A 19426-nucleotide genomic window follows, 5' to 3' on the forward strand; every position below is an offset into this window, starting at 1 on the left:
TTGTGGCTTCTGACTTAAAACATAGTCAAAAGGTAAAATCTTTGAATGGGATGAACCAGGTTGGTGTATTCAACTAACACTATGTCCCAGTCAGCCTCAATGTGGAGGAGTGGAGTGGTGTGGCTCACTGGTTAGAGGCGGCAGACCCGTAAGCAGAGGACGGCCCGGGACCAGGGTTCGATTCCCGACGCGGCAGGGTCGTGGACCAGGGTCAGTGGGCTCGATAATTCTCGCCTCGGTGCCTACTCCAGTCAGGGACCACACTCGGCAACTCTGGGCATTAGCTTGCCTCATCTTCACAACGGCCCCCCAGACCGCCGGGGATGCTTGGTCGCACCTTAGAGATACCCATTAGGGACCATCTCTCAGGGTGAGCCAGGACGGGTTCCCCAGCGGTCGAAGCGCGGAGATACTCCTCCGGGAGTTGATTCTAGCGCTATATAAACCCACATTTAAATTAAATTAAATGTGTGCCTAGATCCTGATCTACCACGACCATAGACTATCATTGCCACCTAGTGCTTGTTGGTGCTACTTAAAATGTTATAAATTCACCTCTCTAGTTCGGGTTTACTTTTTGAATATTTGTCATTTTGGTGTTATTTTGGTTATCTTTTATTTATTTTTTCAAAATTGGTTTGAGATGCACAAGTTACTACTTGTGTAACGATATATCTGTAAGAGACATTAGTTAGTATTAGATTCCTTACCTTAGAATATCCCCAGGCGTCAGACTGGATCCGGAAACTTTTGCGTAGCAGTACCCTTGCGCGTCGGTAGGCGTCGTCTGCGGCTCCGCGTCCGTCGTCGGCGTCGTGGGCGCCGTGATGACGTCGTCGGAGTACTTAGACGCCGCCTCCGCGTGCTGACGTCCGTTCTTCTTTTTTCCGCGCCAGCAAGCGCAGATCTGGAAAAAGCAGTAACCCTTAGTCAATTTTTGACTAACTTTTTGGATAATTTTTGACCATTTCTCGAAGTCTTACGACTCCGATCTGTGCCGTAGGGATGCCTGGCTTTAAGCACTACGAGGATTGCGACCGCACGATGTCGGTCACGGATCCTCACCACCTGCGCCTAACTTGTCTAGGCATCGACCACGACGACAAGGCCTGCTCCGACTGCCGGGCCCTCTCTTCGAAAGCCAGGCGGGAGCGGTCCCGCAGGCGACTCGAACCCAACAGTCGGTCCCGCGCCGCGAGAGGTCTCGGTCCCACGGGAGGTCGAGGGACAGGTCGCGGGCTCGGAGCCACCACAGTTCCGAGAGTAGGCCGCACTCCTCCGGGTCGAAGTCGTTGTCATGTAAGAAGCACAAGAAGTCCATGAGGCATTGTTTTGCATTTCTACTTTGTTTTGGTACAGCTTAAATATTTAATACAATGCCCTAAGTTAAGCCTATCTGCTCTGTGTCTGATTTACCGGGAAGTTTACCTCAGGCTAATTTAGTGACTTGGAGAATGTCATTAATCCTTGAGGTGGGAAGTCGTCCAACAAAAATAATGCAATTTCTTATATTGCTTAATATTTTTCTCAACACTAGGTGAAACAAGTTTAGAGACTACTTGTTCCGTAAAGAACAAGTTACTTACTTTGGATAACACTGTAGGAAGGTGGCTCCGTATATACTATACCAAAGTAAGGTATAGTGCGCATATAGTCCTGCGGATCCCCAAACGCTTACAGAGGTAAAAGTAGAGAACACCTTACTCTCTTTTGTAGTAGTGGGGGCGAGTAGTAAGGCTTTATCAGTGGGTAGTGTTAAGCATTTATTGTACACACTCAGACAAGAAATTATGTCACTCTCAAAGACTGAACTCAGCCCAATTGTTTGCCTAAAAAATATTTTTTTGTTACATTTTATTTTTAGAACCAAGCAGGACTTGGTACAGGTAAGTAGAATTGTACTTTTCAAGACATGTTGATCTAAACAAGCAAGCTGGATGAAATTGACTTTGTGACAGTAGATATTTGTAATTACTTTTTGGATACATTTTTAGATTACTTTTTCTACTGAGTGTGGTATGTCTAGGTATCACACTGGGACATTTCCTAGACAAAGGTACGTAATACACTTGTTCACTAAAACAGTTGCTTAGGTTTCCATACAAACACAACTCAACACTTAAAACTCAGCCGGAGCAGGAGGAGCAGGCAGTTAGGGCTTGGGCCAAGGTAGTTGGAGTCCTCCTCGTCTTCCTTCATTATGGCTCTTCGGTCCTTCTTGCTTGTCTGCCTTCTGGGTTCAAGGCTGCCCCTAAATACTGTATTTAGGGGGTGTTTTCAGGAATCTCGAGGAAGTAGCCAATGGGCTACTGACATTAGGGTGACTACACCCTGGTGTGCTCACTCCACGTGGGGGAGCTAGCACAATCTCTTATCCTGATTGGAGAGTGCCTGCCATCTGAAGTGTGGTCTTCACCTCACCTCCCCTGAGGGGTGGGGTTGGCAGAGGTCGGCACAGGTTAGTCTACTTTTTCCTGCCCGTCTTCCCACTGAGAAAGGGGTGGGACAGGAAGGGGGCCTACTCGCGATAGCAGGAGAGGCTGGGGGTTGTGTTCCCAAGGCGGCAAGGCCTTTGAAGCTCCCCTGCCACAGATGGCTCTTCCTGAGCTAGGGGAGGTGTGGACACCTCCACCCAGGAAAGGCTTTATTTCTGGGCCCAGGGAACAAAGGCTCCCACTCTAGGGGTCCAGAAACTTGTCTTGTGGTGGCAGGCTGGTGTGTACCAGTCAGGGAACTTACCAGAGGCTGGTCATTTTTCAGGAGGCATCTCCAAGATGCCATCTGAGTGCATTGTATAATAAATCCCACACTGGCATCAGTGAGATTTTTCTATGCTGAGAAGTTTGCTACCAAACTTCACAGAATTCAGTACAGCCATTATGGTACTGTGGAGTTCGTAATGACATACTCCCAGACCATATACTCTTTATGGCTTGACTGCAATTACAATGTCTAAGAATGGACTTAGACACTGTAGGAGTACAATGCTCATGCAACTGTACCCTCACCAGTGGTATAGTGCACCCAGCTACAGGGGTGACTTACCTATACCTTAGGCAGTGGGTTGCAGGCATGGCACACAAGTACATGTGCCATGTCGACTCTTTTCTCTGCACCAAAACATGCAGCCTGCAATGGCAGTGTGTGCGTGTTGAGGTACAGGACCTTTAAGGGTGGCACAATATGTGCTGCAGCCCTTAAAGGCTTTCCCTGGTCACAGTGCCCTTGGTACCCATGGCACCTGTTGGACTTGGCCCTTTTTGGCAGGTTCACTCCTGAACTTTTTGTCTTAAGCTCTGACATGGTGGTAGTGGTTTTAGACCTCTGGGCACTTTAGCACCGTGGCCCAGTGTAAAGTGCGTACGCTCTCAGAGTGCGTGTGGTGAGATTGGCCTGCACTCCCATAGGAATGCATGGTGGATGCGTGTGTTCATGGTAATTCCTGTTATGAGGGGAGTGCAGGGTCGAGTTTAGTATGTATGAACTCGTGAGGATAAATGCTGCGCAATGAAGTACGCTGATTTATGGTGACTGGTGGAAAAACGCCGCTTTTAGAAGTTGGCATTTCTGTGTGCTATGTGTCTGCCTACCTGATGGGAACTGCTTGTCTGGCTTGTGAGTGACATGAGCTGAGAGGTGTGGGTGGCTCCAGGAGGGGCAGGGTGAGTCAGCTAGGCTGAATGGGACACCTGGGCTGAGAGTAGTGGGAAGAGAAATCCCCTGACTCTGAATATGACTGTGCCCAGCCTATACAATGCTGGCTCCACCCCCTGTGGTGTGTCTGATCACTGAGCAAAGGGGAGAGGAGCTGGGCAAAACAAAGTGCTCCAAAATCCCTTCTAAACCAGTTCTGACTGGTATCCCCAAGCCCTGTGCTGTGACAGAAAGGTATTTTGTGATATAAATATAGGGGCTGTGACCCCATGAAGGTGTGCTGTATTTGTACTGTACCTGACAGAGGGGGCTCGCTGCTGCTGGGGCCCAGGAGGAACCGCCATGGAGGCTGCCTCCCTGCTGGAGGGCCCTGTGTGCTGTCCTCCCTGGGCCCAGCTGTGCCCCTGAAACTCTCTTGAACTTTTTGCTAAGGAGCTGTGGCTCCTACCCCTGCATTGCCCCTTTGTCTTGGAAAAGGACTTTCTTGGAGCTCTAAACGCCTCGTGAACTCTGTGCCAGATCCTTATTTGGCCAGAAGAGGAGCGAGCCGGCTTTGCCGCGCTAGCTACAGAGAGCGAGAGGGGGAATCCCCTGGCATAGAGATTCCCCAGCGATGCTGGAAATGGCGGGTGCCCACCCCACAACATTCTTTGGGAGATTTGCAGGTGCCCTCCCACTTATTTCCTTAATTGAAGGGCGAGTGGCCACCCCGCATTCTTTAAGAGCTTTTGCGGGTGCCCACTTCTCTTACACCTTTATTTTACAAAGCGGGAGCCCACCCCGCGTTTCACCACCGCTGCCCGAGTGAATAATGGGCACAGACCCGGAATCCAGGCAAAGTTCACCTGCCTCTAGGCGGGGCCGGCGGCAGGACCAAAGTTGTGCCCGTGACGGTGCGGGGCTCCCATGAGCCGATGGGAGCCCCGGTGTGCAGAGAGGGAGAACGGGAGCCTACCCCGCCTCCCGGAGCGCCAAAGAGAAGTCCCGGGTCCCAGGAGGCGGCCCGGGTGAGGAGAACAAGGCGACAGAGGCCGCCGATGGCAGCGCGGGCTCCCAGGAGTGAAAGGGAAGCCCCGCGCCAAGAGAGAGGTGCTGCCGGTCCCGCAGCGCAGAGAGGAGACCCCGAGCAGCACCAGTGAGCCCAGTGAGTGGGGCTCGAGTTATGTTGAGCCTGGGAGAGGCACAGAGTCAGAGCTGCCCCGTCTGGCAGAGGGTCGCTCCAACGCTTGTTGGGCAGTTTCTAGAGAAAGCCAAAGAGCCCCAGAGGGGCCCGTGTCTTTAGGGGCTTATCGAGGCTCATTGTCGGCGCCCGAGCGGTCCCGCCAGAGTGCCGGCCGCCCCAACGATGGGGGGGATGTGTTAATGCCACCGGGGGGGCCCAGAGGTGCCAACCCCTCCCCATAAGAAGTGCCACAGCTGCACCAGTGCGTGCAGCTGCAACAAATTGGGCACAATTGCGAAAGAGTCCCTGAGTGGGACCGGAGGCACAGAGGTGCCAGTGAGTTTAGCAGCTGCCCAGCAAGTAGTGGGCAGCTGCTACGCTTAGGTTTGCGCAGTTGAGCCTGTGGATTTTGCTGCCTAGGTAGCACGCCCTGACTTTGGGACATAGAGCATTTGAGCCCCTGAGAGAAGGCCAGTTGGCCATGGGGACTGTTCGGATTGTAGGGCGCCCGGCCTGTTAGAAATGGGATTTCTGGTTGGCTAAAGCTTGCGCCAAAGTCAGGCAGAAACCACCATTCTAAGTCAGGGCAAGGAAGTCACCCGCCAAGATAACCCCTGCTCACCCTTTTGGTAGCTTGGCACGAGCAGTCAGGCTTATCTCAGAGGCGATGTTGTAAAGCATTTGCGCACGCACCCACCAGCAACAACATCCAAGGCCCCCCCCACAAAAGTAACTCCACACAAGGTTATATAAAAATAGCCTTTGTATTATCAAAACAAATCAGAATCATAATCACAGGATGTACATTGTGCCAACTGGCACGGGCAAGATTTACAAGGGATTATATGTATACAGGACAGGGCCACACGGACCACTGTCAGGAATAAGCACTTGGTAGAACTAGAACATAGAACAAGCAGAAGCTTTACACATGATGCATAGAAACACATTCAGAGGCATAGGCTAGAAGCTTACACATGAGGCATGAAAACCCATTCAGAGGTATAGGCTAGAAGCTTTGCACATGATGCATAAAAACACATTCAGAGGGGTCAGTGAAGATGCATAAAAACACATTGAGCGGTGTAGAGAAAACACATGACGTATAAAAACACATTCAGAGGTGTCAGTGAAGACACATGACACATAAAAACACATTCAGCGTTGTAGGGAAAACACATGACGTATAAAAACACATTCAGAGGTGTCAGTGAAGACACACGACGCATAAAATCACATTCAGCGGTGTAGGTAAAACACATGATGCATAAGAACACATTCAGCGGTGTAGAAAAGCAACTTTGTACATGATGCATAAAAACACATTCAGAGGTACCAGAACACAGGGTGCGCAAAACATACAACACACAGTACATTTCCTAGCACCCTAAGAAGCACATAACTCACAACAAAGTCCAGGTTGCGCCACTGCGCCAAAAACCTAAATGTAGCAGCTGCCCACTACTTTCTGGGCAGCTGGGGACAAGAGCAGGGCCTAAACGCTGCAGCTGGCACTAAGTGCTGCGCAGCTGGGGAAGGCCAAGTAGGGGCGAAGGAGTGCGCCTCACTCCTTAGTCCAGAGAACACATGTCCCTAGGAAGGAAACCTAAACGGAGCAGCTGCCCACTAATTGCTGGGCAGCTGGAATGATAACTGCGGCAGGGGCTTTCGCTAGCCCTCCAGAACACACGGACGCAGGCCCACACTGCAGGGACACCCTCCGGTTCTATCCCCTGTTGTTCCACAAGACAAGCACATACCTTAAAAAAAAAACAGGCCCAACCAGGCTACCCCACTGGCACTCCTTAGTTGTCCACGACCAGGACCAGGCCCTAGGCCACCCAGATACCACTAGTCCTTGCCAATCCAGAGTGGGGGGTGGTAACTCTTGGCATACAATAGCCATTCTCTACTCCCTTTCTCAGTGTAGTTCCAAACTACCACTGATCCTTCAACCTAGGGTCCGCACCCTCAGGCTCACCAGAGGTCACGGGCAAGAATGCCCCACCCTACCTCTACTTCTGGGGTTGCGCACTCCCCCAGGAGAAGCACCCTCCAGAACACAACTCTCCCACCAGTTCAGGACCTCTCTCCCTCAACTGGTCTACCACCTGGGATCCAAATTCACCGGATGCACAGGGGTCAGACTCCCTCTGACCCCCTTCCAGAGTTCTGCACCCTCCCAACATAGAACAGGGTCTCTCCACTTAAGGTAGGCCCCACCTGCTCTCAGAGTAGTACCACAACACTCAGCCAAGGAACCTAAAGATCCCTGCTAGGCCTGTACCACCCCTTCTGGGAAACACAGGGTCTCTTCACTTAAGATGAGTCCCACCTGTGTTTACAGGGGTACCCCTAGAAGACAAACCGGCAAGGACACTGGCTACAGTCGCCCTGCCATCCAGGACAGGCAAACACCTGAACCTGGCTCCCCAACCTAGGGAGGCTACCCTTTGGTTAGATGCCTGGCGCACCAGGACTTCTACAAGTTGAAAACAAAAATCTAAGACTTTCTCCTCTCCTTCGGCAGCAAGGCAACCACTGCAGGCCAATCCCCCAGGTCAGGGACAGTACTCCTCCATACAGCTTACCCGGTTCCTTCTCTTCAGGCAGAAGTTCCTTCTTGTAACTTCAGGACACTACTTACAGTTGCCCTTACATCCAGATCCGGAAACACCAGCTACTGGCTCCCCAACCGAGGGACGTACCCCTTGGTCAGATGCCTGACGCACCAGGACTTCCTTGAGGGTGACACATAACTAATGTGTTGTGTGCAAGTCTGCCTGTCACTCAGGACAGAAGTGGCATCACCATGGTCACTCCCTGGCAACACAGCCCTTCTGGCTGGCCCCTGAACCACTGGTTCCTCCACTGGGGAGCCTATCCCCCTCGCACCCCTCCATCTGGACGTCTGCACCCTCCCAACTGGAGCGGTACTGCCAGACACCAGGACTAATGGAGCTCTGCTTACAGACACTCCACGTCCTTCAAACACTGGGAGATCACCCTCAAAGGATGCTCCATACGGACATGCTAGGCTCCCTCACCTGGTGTTCCCAAAAAACCACCCAGACTATGGAGACCGGGCTTGTGCTCCTCTGAGCCACTTCCACCACCGGGCTGGAAGACCAGAACTTTCCTTAGGGTCACTCCCCAACAAATAACACAATGGCACAGGGGCCGGGGAAACTCCCTTGAGCTTCAGGCCCACCCCTGAAATCCAACACACATCCATTTATTCAGCAAGCTCCTTATCCCAGAGAACTCACAGCACTTGTCCAGTGCAACGCACCATTCATCCACACACACCCCTCCCAGACCGGTAAGGCAGTTTCTACCACCCCTGATTTCTCAACCTGACCATTACTCCGGGATCGGGACGGGGAACACATGCACTGGACACGCTTATGCTGCCACCACTGGATCCCACCCTTCCTGGAGAATCCAGAAATCGTACACTGCACTTAGGGGATGATCTACCCTCCCGAGCTAGGGACACCTAACTCACAGTGCACAAGAAACACATTTCCAAATAAATGACATTTTTAGAACAAACTTAAAAAACAATAATCTCCTTCCATGTGACTATCTAAAATGCAGAGTTTTGTAGTGAGGCCAGTTGTCACTGTGGTACTGGGCAAACAAGTCCATATCCCACCGCTGTCACCAATGTTAGAAATGGGATTTCTGGTTGGCTAAAGCTTGCGCCAAAGTCGGGCAGAAACCACCATTCTAAGTCAGGGCAAGGAAGTCACCCACCAAGATAACCCCTGCTCACCCTCTTGGTAGCTTGGCACGAGCAGTCAGGCTTATCTCAAAGGCGATGTGTAAAGCATTTGCGCACGCACCCACCAGCAACAACATCCAAGGCCCCCCACAAAAGTAACTCCACACAAGGTTATATAAAAATAGCCTTTGTATTATCAAAACACATCAGAATCATAATCACAGGATGTACATTGTGCCAACTGGCACAGGCAAGATTTACAAGGGATTATATGTACATAGGACAGGGCCACATGGACCACTGTCAGGAATAAGCACTTGGTAGAACTAGAACATATAACAAGCAGAAGCTTCACACATGATAATAGAAACACATTCAGAGGTATAGGCTAGAAGCTTACACATGAGGCATGAAAACCCATTCAGAGGTACAGGCTAGAAGCTTTGCACATGATGCATAAAAACACATTCAGCGGTGTAGAGAAAACACACGACGCATAAAAACACATTCAGCGGTGTAGGGAAAACACATGACGTATAAAAACACATTGAGGTGTCAGTGAAGACACATGACGTATAAAAACACATTCAGAGGTGTCAGTGAAGACACATGACGCATAAAAACACATTCAGCGGTGTAGGTAAAACACATGATGCATAAGAACACATTCAGCGGTGTAGAAAAGCAACTTTGTACATGATGCATAAAAACACATTAAGAGGTACCAGAACACAGGGTGCGCAAAACATACAACAGTACATTTCCTAGCACCCTAAGAAGCACATAACTCACAACAAAGTCCAGGTTGCTCCACTGCGCCAAAAACCTAAACGTAGCAGCTGCCCACTACTTAATGGGCAGCTGGGGACAAGAGCAGGGCCTAAACGCTGCAGCTGGCACTAAGTGCTGCGCAGCTGGGCAAGGCCAAGTAGGGGCGAAGGAATGCGCCTCACTCCTGAGTCCAGAGAACACATGTCCCTAGGAAGGACCCCTAAACTGAGCAGCTGCCCACTAATTGCTGGGCAGCTGGAATGATAACTGCGGCAGGGGCTCTCGCTAGCCCTCCAGAACAAAGACTGCGCCAACTGCTAGAGCCATCTGGCTCTCGAAATACCTGTAGCGCTCAGGGGAGCCCTCTAGGCTCTCAAATAAACAACTGTGCCCTTAGGAGCCTCCTGGGCTCGAGACCAAGTATGGGACCACACTGGGGGAGCGGCCCGTGCCGCTCTACCCTCGGAAATGCCCCCAATGCGCGTGGGACCCTCTGTTGGGCTTTCCACAAAATATGGCCCTCGTTGCAGCCTTTGCAGCTTTGTAAAATGGTGGGGCGGCCCACTGCCATCCAGGGCCGCCCTACATGCCAACAACATACGATGCCTCGCGCTGGCACTAACACCCGCCTGGAGCCCCCAGCCCGTTTCCACTCACCGGGCTGCTGTCCTCCGGCGGGGCTCCTCTGGGCAGGCGGTGCGGGACTTCTCTGCCGGGGTTCCCTCCAGGACACGGGAGCCCCGCAACACCTCTGCTCCACTCTGCTGGCGGCCCGGGGCTCTCTCCACTTCACAGGAGCCCCGGTCCGCGGGAGGAAGCCACTTCTTCTCGGGGGCTTGAGGCGGCGGGGTGGGCTCCCGACCTCCTCTGTCTCTGAAACCGCTTCCGGGGCATACTTGGGACTTCCGTCCGGCGGCCCCGCCCACAACCAGGCGGGCCGCGGAGGCCATTTTTTTAACGTGGCTCGGGCCGCGGCGGTGATTCTCGGCACACAACGAGGGGTAGGCTCCCTCTAGGATAAAAATAACAAGCGGGCATAATCGGGGTGGGCACCAGAGATTAAATAATTATAAATACCGTGGCCATCACAGCGCCATAACCACGGGCAAAAATGCAGGGTAGGCACCTGCTAGGCTGGCAAGGAGGTCAGGGGGAACTAGACGTCACGATGCAGCCCAGCACTGGAAGGCTGAAAAAGTGCTTCCAGGAAAAATCCAGCGCTCACAAGCCCATTATTTTAAAAGCACAGCAGACAGGGTTCCAGGGCAAAGGGAAGGTTCCCTGGTCAGAAGTCCCCCAAGGCATCCAGGGGCTGGGCAGGGCCCAGGGAGGCAAGCCTTCCCCTGGGCCCCAGCAGCAGCACGCCCCTGGTAGTTTCAAGTTGGCAAACAAGAACATTTAACAAGAGGTCACAGCCTCTTTTTATACACATAATTCCTTTGTCTAAAGGTGCAGGCAAGGGGCGAACCAGATACAACTGGTTCCTGAGCACTTTGTTTGGCTCAGCCCCTCTCTCTATTCACAGGATGGGTCAGGGACATCAGACACACCACAGGGGGTGGAGCCAGCATTGTGAGGGGAAAGCCCAGCCCTATTCAGGTCCCAGGTGCACTCCTCCTCAGCCATCAACATGCAGATCTCCCATTCACCACCGGGGCAGACCCATCCTGACTCCAGGAGCCTGGCACACCAACCAGCCCCAGCCAATCACAAGCCAGCACATTCACTGCACAGACAGGCCAACTTCTAGAAGTGGCACTTCCACACTAGACACAATAACGCCGCACACATCATCGCGCAGCATTTAATCACACGAGTCCGCACATACCAAACTAGCACTTGCACTCCCCACGCATCAGGAATTACCATGGACACACACATTCCCCATGCATTCCTATGGGAGGGCAGGCCAATCTCACACATGCACTCAGAGAGCGCACGCACTTTACACTGCGCCACAGTGACAAAGTGCGCAAAGACCAGAAATCATTATAATGAGGTAACATTACAAGGCAAGAAGTTCAGGGGTGAACCTGCCAGAAGGGCCTAGTCCAACACGGCTCTAATGAAATTTATGTGGTGCTAGGAAATGTGATTCATATAGTATAATTGACGCACCCTGTTTTATACCTCTACATGTGTTTTTTATGATTGAGGGTATTTTGCATATTATGGTTTATGATAGTGAGATTATGTTCCACGGAGATGATTTCCTAATGTGGGTATGCTTAAGTGGTTAGGGTCTAATGCGTTTAGACTTATGAGATGATTGCATTCTGTGTTTATGCAGGGGAGGTTGGCGCAGAATGTAGTTTGCACCCAATGTGATACTGTGCATAATGTAGTTTATGTTACAGGCTGATGCAGAGTACAGTGGTTAACAGTGATTAATGGTTGTACGTTTATGATATGTCTTACTTTTACTAAGTTCCCTTTCTGATGGTTCGGACAGTGGTCCAGTGGGCCCTGTCAGGTGTATATAATCCCTTGTAGATAAGACCTAGTGCCAGGTGGCACCATGTATATTATGTGAGTACTATTCTAATGTGTTATGAGAATAAAAAGGCTATTTTTGATATAACCTGGTGTGGAGTTCCTTTCGTGGTGTGCCTGGGATGTTGCTGTGTGCGTGCGCAAATGCTTTACACATGGCCTCCGGGATAAGCCTGACTGCTTGTGCCAAGCTCCAAGGGGGTTATCTTTGGCGTGTAGCTCCCTTGCCATGACTAGAGTGCTGGTCTCTGCCTGACTTTGGCACAAGCCTTAGCCAATCAGAGATCCCATTTCTAACATTGGTTGTCAGTAGTGAGGACAGGCTTGCGTTTGCACAGTACCACAGCGACAACTGGCTGCATTACAAAACTCTGCATTTTAGATAGTCACATGGAAAGGGATTATTGTGTCCAAGTTTGTTTTATCATTTCGATGAAATGTGTTTCTTGTGCACTAAGAGTAGGGTGTCCTGCCAAGGACAAAAACCAGAGAATCTGGAGGAGTGACTGCCCTTGTGCAGACTGCTATTGGGTTGGCCTGAGGCTGAAGGAGGGACTGCCCGTGGACCATTGTGCTGGTTCTTGGGTTGACCTGATGCTGAAGGAGTGACTGCCCCGGGGCTGTCTGCTGGTTCTTGGGTTGGCCTACAGTGGGGACTTAATTGGCATGGTGTAACTAGCTCAGGAGGGTTGATAATCCCTCAAGTGCAGTGTGAGTTGTCTGGATTCACCAGTAAGGGTGGGATCCAGTGGTGGCAACAAAAGTGAGTCCAGTGCATGAAGTCCCAGCCCTGTTCCCAGAGTATGGTACCTGGTGCTCAGTAAGAGGGGTGCAGGTTGAGATTTAGGGGCAGTAAAGAACTGTCTCACCAGTCGGGGGTGTGTGTGTGTGTTGCACTGGACGATAAGGAGCTTGAACGGGAGGTGGACCTCTGGCTGTGTGCTAGAGGTCCTGCAGAGGCATTGGGGAGTGATTCCAAAAGGAGTGGCTGATGTGTCTTCCAGCCCAGCATGGCGGAAGAGGTTCAGAGTAGCCCAGCTAGGCCCCGGTGTAGTGGGAGGGGTGTAGGGACTCCGGTCCTGTCACAGAGAAGGAGTGAGTGTGGGACTGCGTGTCTCAAGGTTCCCGAAGCACCGACCCAGCACCTGGATGGTTCCAGAGGGGGAACACCAGGTTGGGAGCCTAGACCATTTGAGGAGGATCTCCTAGTGTCTGTGGAACGTCTGTAAGCAGAGCTCCAGCATTTCTGGTGTCTGGCAGTACCGCTCCAGTTGGGAGGGTGCAGAAGTCCAGAGTGAGGAGTGAGAGGGGGAAAGAGTCCCCAGTGGGAACCAGTGGGTCAGGGGCCATTCAGAAGGGCTGAGTCGCCAATGATTGGCCATGGTAACACCACTTCTGTCCTGGGGGATCTGCACACACTGTCAGATGGACAGGAGGTCGTGAGATCTGCACCAGGCAGACTGTCACACGACACATTCGTTATGTGTCACCCTCGGGAGGGCATGCGTGCTCCCCGTGAAGTCCTTGTTCGCGGGGCATCTGACCAAAGGGTAGCGTCCCTGGGTTGGGGAGCCAGGAGCATGTGTTTCCTAACCTGGACGGCAGGGTGGCTGTAATTAGTGTCCTGGCCGGTTTGCCTTCTAGGGGCACCCCTGTGTTTCCCAGAAGGGGTGGTGCAGGCCTAGCCGGGATCTTTAGGGTCCCTGGCTGAGTGTGGTAGTACTACCCTGAGAGCAGGTGGGGCCCATCTTAAGTGAAGGGACCCTGCTCTACAGTGGGAGGGTGCAGAACCCTGGAAGGGGGTGCAGAGGGAGGGAGTCCTCGCCTCTGACCCCGGTGCATCCGGTGAATGTGGATCCCAGGTGGTTGACCAGTTGATGGAGAGAGGTCCCGAACTGGTGGAAGAGTTGTGTTCTGGAGAGTGCTTCACCTGGGAGGGTGCGTAATCCCAGAAGTAGAGGTAGGGTGAGGAGACACTTTGCCCGTGACCTCTGGTCAGCGGGAGGGTGCGGACCCTAGGTTGAAGGATCAGTGGTAGTTTGGAACTACACGGAGAGGGGGAGTAGAGAATGGTTATTGTATGCAAGGGGTTACTGCCCCACTCTGTGGATTGGCAAGGACCAGTGGCATCTGGATGGCCTAGGGCCTGGTCCTAGCCATGGACAACTAGGGAGCACCAGTGGGGTAGCCTAGTTAGGCCTGAGTTTTTTTTCAGAGAGAACCATGTGGGTTCAGAGTGGCATAGAACGGGAGGGTGTCCCTGCAGTACGGGCCCGCGTCCATGTTCTATCACCCCAAGGAGGGAAGCCCATCACAGTGGTGATAGGTCTGCCCTGCATTTTGGCTGGAAGGGGGTTGTGTTGGACTTGCCCCTTTTTGGCAGTTTCACCCCTGAACTTTTTGCCTTAAGCTCTGACATGGTGGTAGTGGTTTTAGGCCTTTGGGCACTTTAGCACCATGGCCCAGTGTAAAGTGCGTGCACTCTCTGAGTGAGTGTGGTGAGATTGGCCTGCCCTCCCATAGGAATGCATGGGGATGAGTGTGTCCATGGTAATTCCTGGTATGAGGGGAGTGCAGGGTCGAGTTTAGTATGTATGAACTCGTGTGGATAAATGCTGCGCAATGGTGTGCGTAGATTTATGCTGACTGGAGGAGAAATGTCACTTTTAGAAGTTGGCATTTCTGTGTGCTATGTGTCTGCTTGCCTGTTGTGAATTGCATGTCTGGCTAGTGAGTGGCAGGAGCTGAGAGGTGTGGGTGGCTCAAGGAGGGGCAGGGTGAGTCAGCTAGGCTGAATGGGACACCTGGGCTGAGAGTAGTGGGAGGAGAAATTCCAGGCTGTACAATGCTGGCTCCGCCCCCTGTGGTGTGTCTGATCACTGAGCCCCCATCTGACAAAGGGGAGAGGAGCTGGGCAAAACAAAGTGCCCCAAAATCCCTCCTAAACCAGTTCTGACTGGTATCCAAGCCCTGTGCTGTGACACAAGGGGATTTTGTGATATAAATATAGGGGCTGTGACCCCATGAAGGTGTACTGTATTTGTGCTGTTCCTGACTGAGGGGACTTGCTGCTGCTGGGGCCCAGGAGGAACAGTCATGGAGGCTGCCTCCCTTCTGGAGGGCCCTGTGTGCTGGCCTCCCTGGACCCAGCTATGCCCCTGAAACTCTCCTGGACATTTTGCAAAGGAGCTGTGGCTCCTACCCCTGCATTACCCCTTTATCTTGGAAATTGACTTTCTTGGAGCTCTAAACACCTCGTGAGCGCTGTGCTGGATCCTTATTTGGCCAGAAGAGGAGCGAGCCGGCTTTGCAGCGCCACGCTGGCTGCAGAGAACAAGAGAGGGAATCCCCCGGCGTAGGGATTCGCCCAGCGATGCTGGAAATGGCGGGTGCCCACCCCGCTTATTTCTTTATTTAAAGGGCGGGTGCCCACCCTGCATTCTTTCGGAGCTTTTGCGGGTGCCCACCCCGCTTATACCTTTATTTTACAAAGCGGGAGCCCACCTGGCGTTTAACCACCGCAGCCAGAGTGAATAACGGCCGCCGACCCAGAAGCCAGGCAAAGTTCGCCTGCCTCTGGGTGGGGCCGGGCAGCATGATCAGAAGTTTTGCACGTGACAGTGCAGGGCTCCCGTGAGCCGATGGGAGCCCCTGTGTGCAGAGAGGGAGAACGGGAGCCTACCCTGCCTCCCAGAGCACCAAAGAGGAGTCACGGGTCCCAGGAGGGGGCCTGGGTAAAGAGAGAGGTGGCAGCAAGCAGTGCAGGGCTCCCAGGAGTGAAAGGGAAGCCCAGCGCCGCGAGAGAAGTGCTGCCGGTCTGGCAGCGCAGAGAGGAGACCCCGAGCAGCACTAGTGAGCCCAGTGAGTCGGGCTTGAATTATGTTGTGCCTGGGAGAGGCACAGAGTCAGAGCGGCCTGTCAGGCAGAGGGCAGCTCCAGCGCTCGTTAGGCAGTTTCTAGAAAATGCCCCGTGTCTTTGGGGGCATATCAAGGCGCATTGTCGGCGCCTGAGCGGTCCCGCCAGAGAGGGGGCCGCCCCAACAATGGGGCATGTGTTTAATGCCACTGCGGGGGGGGGAAGGGGCCCACCCCTTCATGGGAAGTGCCACAGCTGCGCCAGCGCGTGCAGCTGCAAAAAATTGGGCACAATTGCGAGAGAGTCCCTGAATGGGACCGGAGGCACAGAGGTGCCAGTGAGTTTCCCAGCTGCCCAGCAAGTAGTGGGTAGCTGCTACGTTTAGGTTTGCGCAGTTGAGCCAGTGTATTTCGCTGCCTAGGCAGCACGCCCTGACTTTGGGACATAGGGCATTTGAGGCCCTGAGAGGTCAGGGGATCTGTAAGGAGTGTAGGGCGCCCGGCCCTAATGAGATTTATATGGTGCTAGGACATGTGATTTATATAGTATAATTGACGCACCCTGTTTTATACCTCTAAATGTGGTTTTTATGATTATAAGGTTGTTTTGTATATTATTGTTTATGCTAGTGAGATTATGTTCCCCTGAGATTATTTCCTTATGTGAGTATGCTTTGGAGGTTAGGGTCTAATGCGTTTATACTTATGATACTGTGCATAATGTAGTTTATGCTACAGGCTGATGCTGAGTACAGTGGTTACCAGAGATTACTGGTTGTACTTTTATGACATGTCTTACTTTTACTAAGTTACCTTTCTGATGGTCTGACAGTGGTCCAGTGGGCCCTGTCAGGTGTATATAATCCCTTGTAGATAAGACATAGTGCCAGGTGGCACCATGTATATTATGTGAGTACGATTCTAATATGTTCCGAGAATACAAAAGCTATTTTTGATATGACCTTGTGTGGAGTTCCTTTTGTGGTGTGCCTGGGATGTTGCTGTGCGTGCGCAAATGCTTTACACATGGCCTCAGGGATAAGCCTGGCTGCACGTGCCAAGCTACCATGGGGGTGAGCAGGGGTTATCTTTGGAGTGTAACTCCCTTGCCCTGACTAGAGTGGTGGTCTTTGCCCGACTTTGGCGCAAACCTTATCCAACCAGAGATCCCATTTCTAACAGCACCTTATAATTCTCCCCAGGAACCAGACTGGATCCTGAATTCTTTTTAAATCAGTACCTCCGCACTCGGGTAGAGGGTGTTAAGCGACTCCGCTGTGTCAACCACCGGATGTGACATGGACGAGTCCATATAAGCCCTCCCCTGATGCACTGACATTTCTTCTGTGATGAACTTTTGTGCCAAAACATGGGGCCACACAAAAACTGACTCCAGAAACAGTGTGTCGGAAAGAAACACCTTTGTTGCAAACAAATATAAAGTCCTAAAGAAAGGCATCAGAATGCCAAGAAAATGAAATTGTATTTAACAGTGCCAGCAGTTCGCGGAGAGGATGGGTGGGTTGGTAAGGAACCAGTGGCTAGATGCTGTCTCAACAACATAAGGAGTTACTGATGGTACGCAACTTTTTCATCTGATACAGACATCTAGCCACAGTTTCCTTACCTACGAATATATACCCAAGCAATACCGTCCCCAGGAGAGGGTCTGCGAACTGAACCCAGAAAGATCCCCGAATATGAAAATCAGGCCTAAAGGGAGAGAGGGACCAGGCTGTTGTGGGAATATGGAAAGGAAAGAAGAGGAAGAAGCTCCATTAGGAGGACTGCGGATGTCTATAGGGAGCAAAAGTCCGCAAGATTGTGAATGTATGCTGAAAACAAACCAGCAGCAGAGGAGAGAAAAAAAGTGCTGGAGAAAACACTTCCACAAAAACAACTATGTAGCTCTCCCAATAGTAACCAAGTCACGACTGGACAAGGCTGAAGGACCAAGGAAAACAGCATATGCCACTGTGCCTCAGCACCTTGTTGTGGAGACAAACATCTGAACTAACCCCACCCTGAGAAATACAGGGTCTAAAAAGGGGAGGTGGGAGGGAGGGTCTCGGAATACATCACGATGGAAAAAGGGAAGAGGAAACTAATCAACTCTGCCCCAAAACATTGCGAGAAGTGCAACAAAAATGAAAGCAGTGACTAGTCTATGCCAGAAATCCTCCGAGCGAGCAGGTAATCCTCTGGGGCGAAGAAACGAAGCCCAAGAAAGCAAGTAAAAGAAAGCAGAGACAATGAACAAGCAATGGATGAATAAGAACATCAAGAAAAGCGTAGTTAAAAGAGCAGATAAGTACGCCTTGTGAGAAGCCCACCTGCAGTATGTCCATGTACGCATTGTATTCTGAATCCTTTTAAGTGGCTTTGTTGTTTCTTTTCAAAGTCGACTCGTCCCCTCCTTTTCAGTGTCGATTTGACCTTTGGCCCTTTGTCCTCATCAAAGTCAATATTTATTTATGTCATTGACAGTTTCAGAAGGTATGGTTTCAGAGGTGTCCTTGTACTTGGACTGAACTTTGGGTTTTCTTGTCCTTTATTCTTCCTTCAACTACCTTGTGTTTCGGCGCCAAGGTTGTTTTCACTGATTTCCACACTGATGGCCTGCGCTTGGAAGCACTACAGTCTTGAAGTCTAGATGTGGAGTGTTTTTGGGCATTTGTCTCGCTATGAGCCTGCTTGTGTTTATCCTCCAACCCTGGCTCTCTATCTGCATCAAATCTTCATCGTCAGACACCCTGATCTTCCTGAGTGACTTCTGTCTTCGACAATCTCTTTGTCTTAATGAACTGTTGGGAGTGCCATTGCTTAAGAGTGTCCACCTGTGTTTTTCCCTTATCTTAAGGGTCTGGAGAATAAATTTGGCACACACTAGACACCACGTCTGGTGATTCGTTAGCAGGCACACATTGTGCATCTTGTTTGCCCTTCTGCGCTATCTTGTGGTGGTGTTTGGAGGGAAAATCTAAGCTGGGTGCTTTCTATCCCTTCCAAACCTTAGCTGGAATGCAACTACCAGTTTCCCCAGTCTAGCATCCATTGATGATCACACGGTGAAGCCCAGTGGAAAAACTTGTAATCTTCAAAGGTCTTTTTCTGTGTTTTCTTTCCTTCAGAGTTGTCAGTGAATAACAATGATGTAGCCGCAGTGCTAATTTTGGCTTTTCCTTGCAACTTTGGTACACTTGACTGGTAACTCTGGACCTTGCTTCCGTATCAAATTATCAAATGGTGGAAACAATAATCTGAATATTGCGACCATGCGCAGGGGCTTTGGGATTGGGGAGGAAGTAGTCCATATTTAGGTAGACACCCAAAAAAAGGGGGTGGGGAGAGGCCTTTCTGAACTGAACCACTAGATGGCAGAATAAATGTATGAGTGAACCATAAAAAAAATTACGCTGGAAAGCTTTTGAAAAATGATAAACATGAGATCCAGTACTGCTGCTAACATGTGTAGCAGCACAACAAGCAAGAGAGGCATTAATGCATAGACAACACACACAGGGGTTTGATTCCCAAAGCACTTACAAAACGGACGGGATAGGAGTTTCTTTGTTGGCCGCTTACAGGCATGCGGCTTAACGCAATACCCTATGCGCTCTGGTTCGTAACTTTATTTAGCGTGAATGGTGTACACGGTTTCGTGAATACCTTTCAATACGGATTATATAGAGCATTTCTATTCAGATCTTTGATCAGGAATTCATTACAGACATCCTCTACTTACCTGGGCCAATACCCTGTAG

This window comes from Lissotriton helveticus, chromosome 3_1 (genome assembly GCF_964261635.1).
Source record: "Lissotriton helveticus chromosome 3_1, aLisHel1.1, whole genome shotgun sequence".
Taxonomy (NCBI): Eukaryota; Metazoa; Chordata; class Amphibia; order Caudata; family Salamandridae; genus Lissotriton; species Lissotriton helveticus.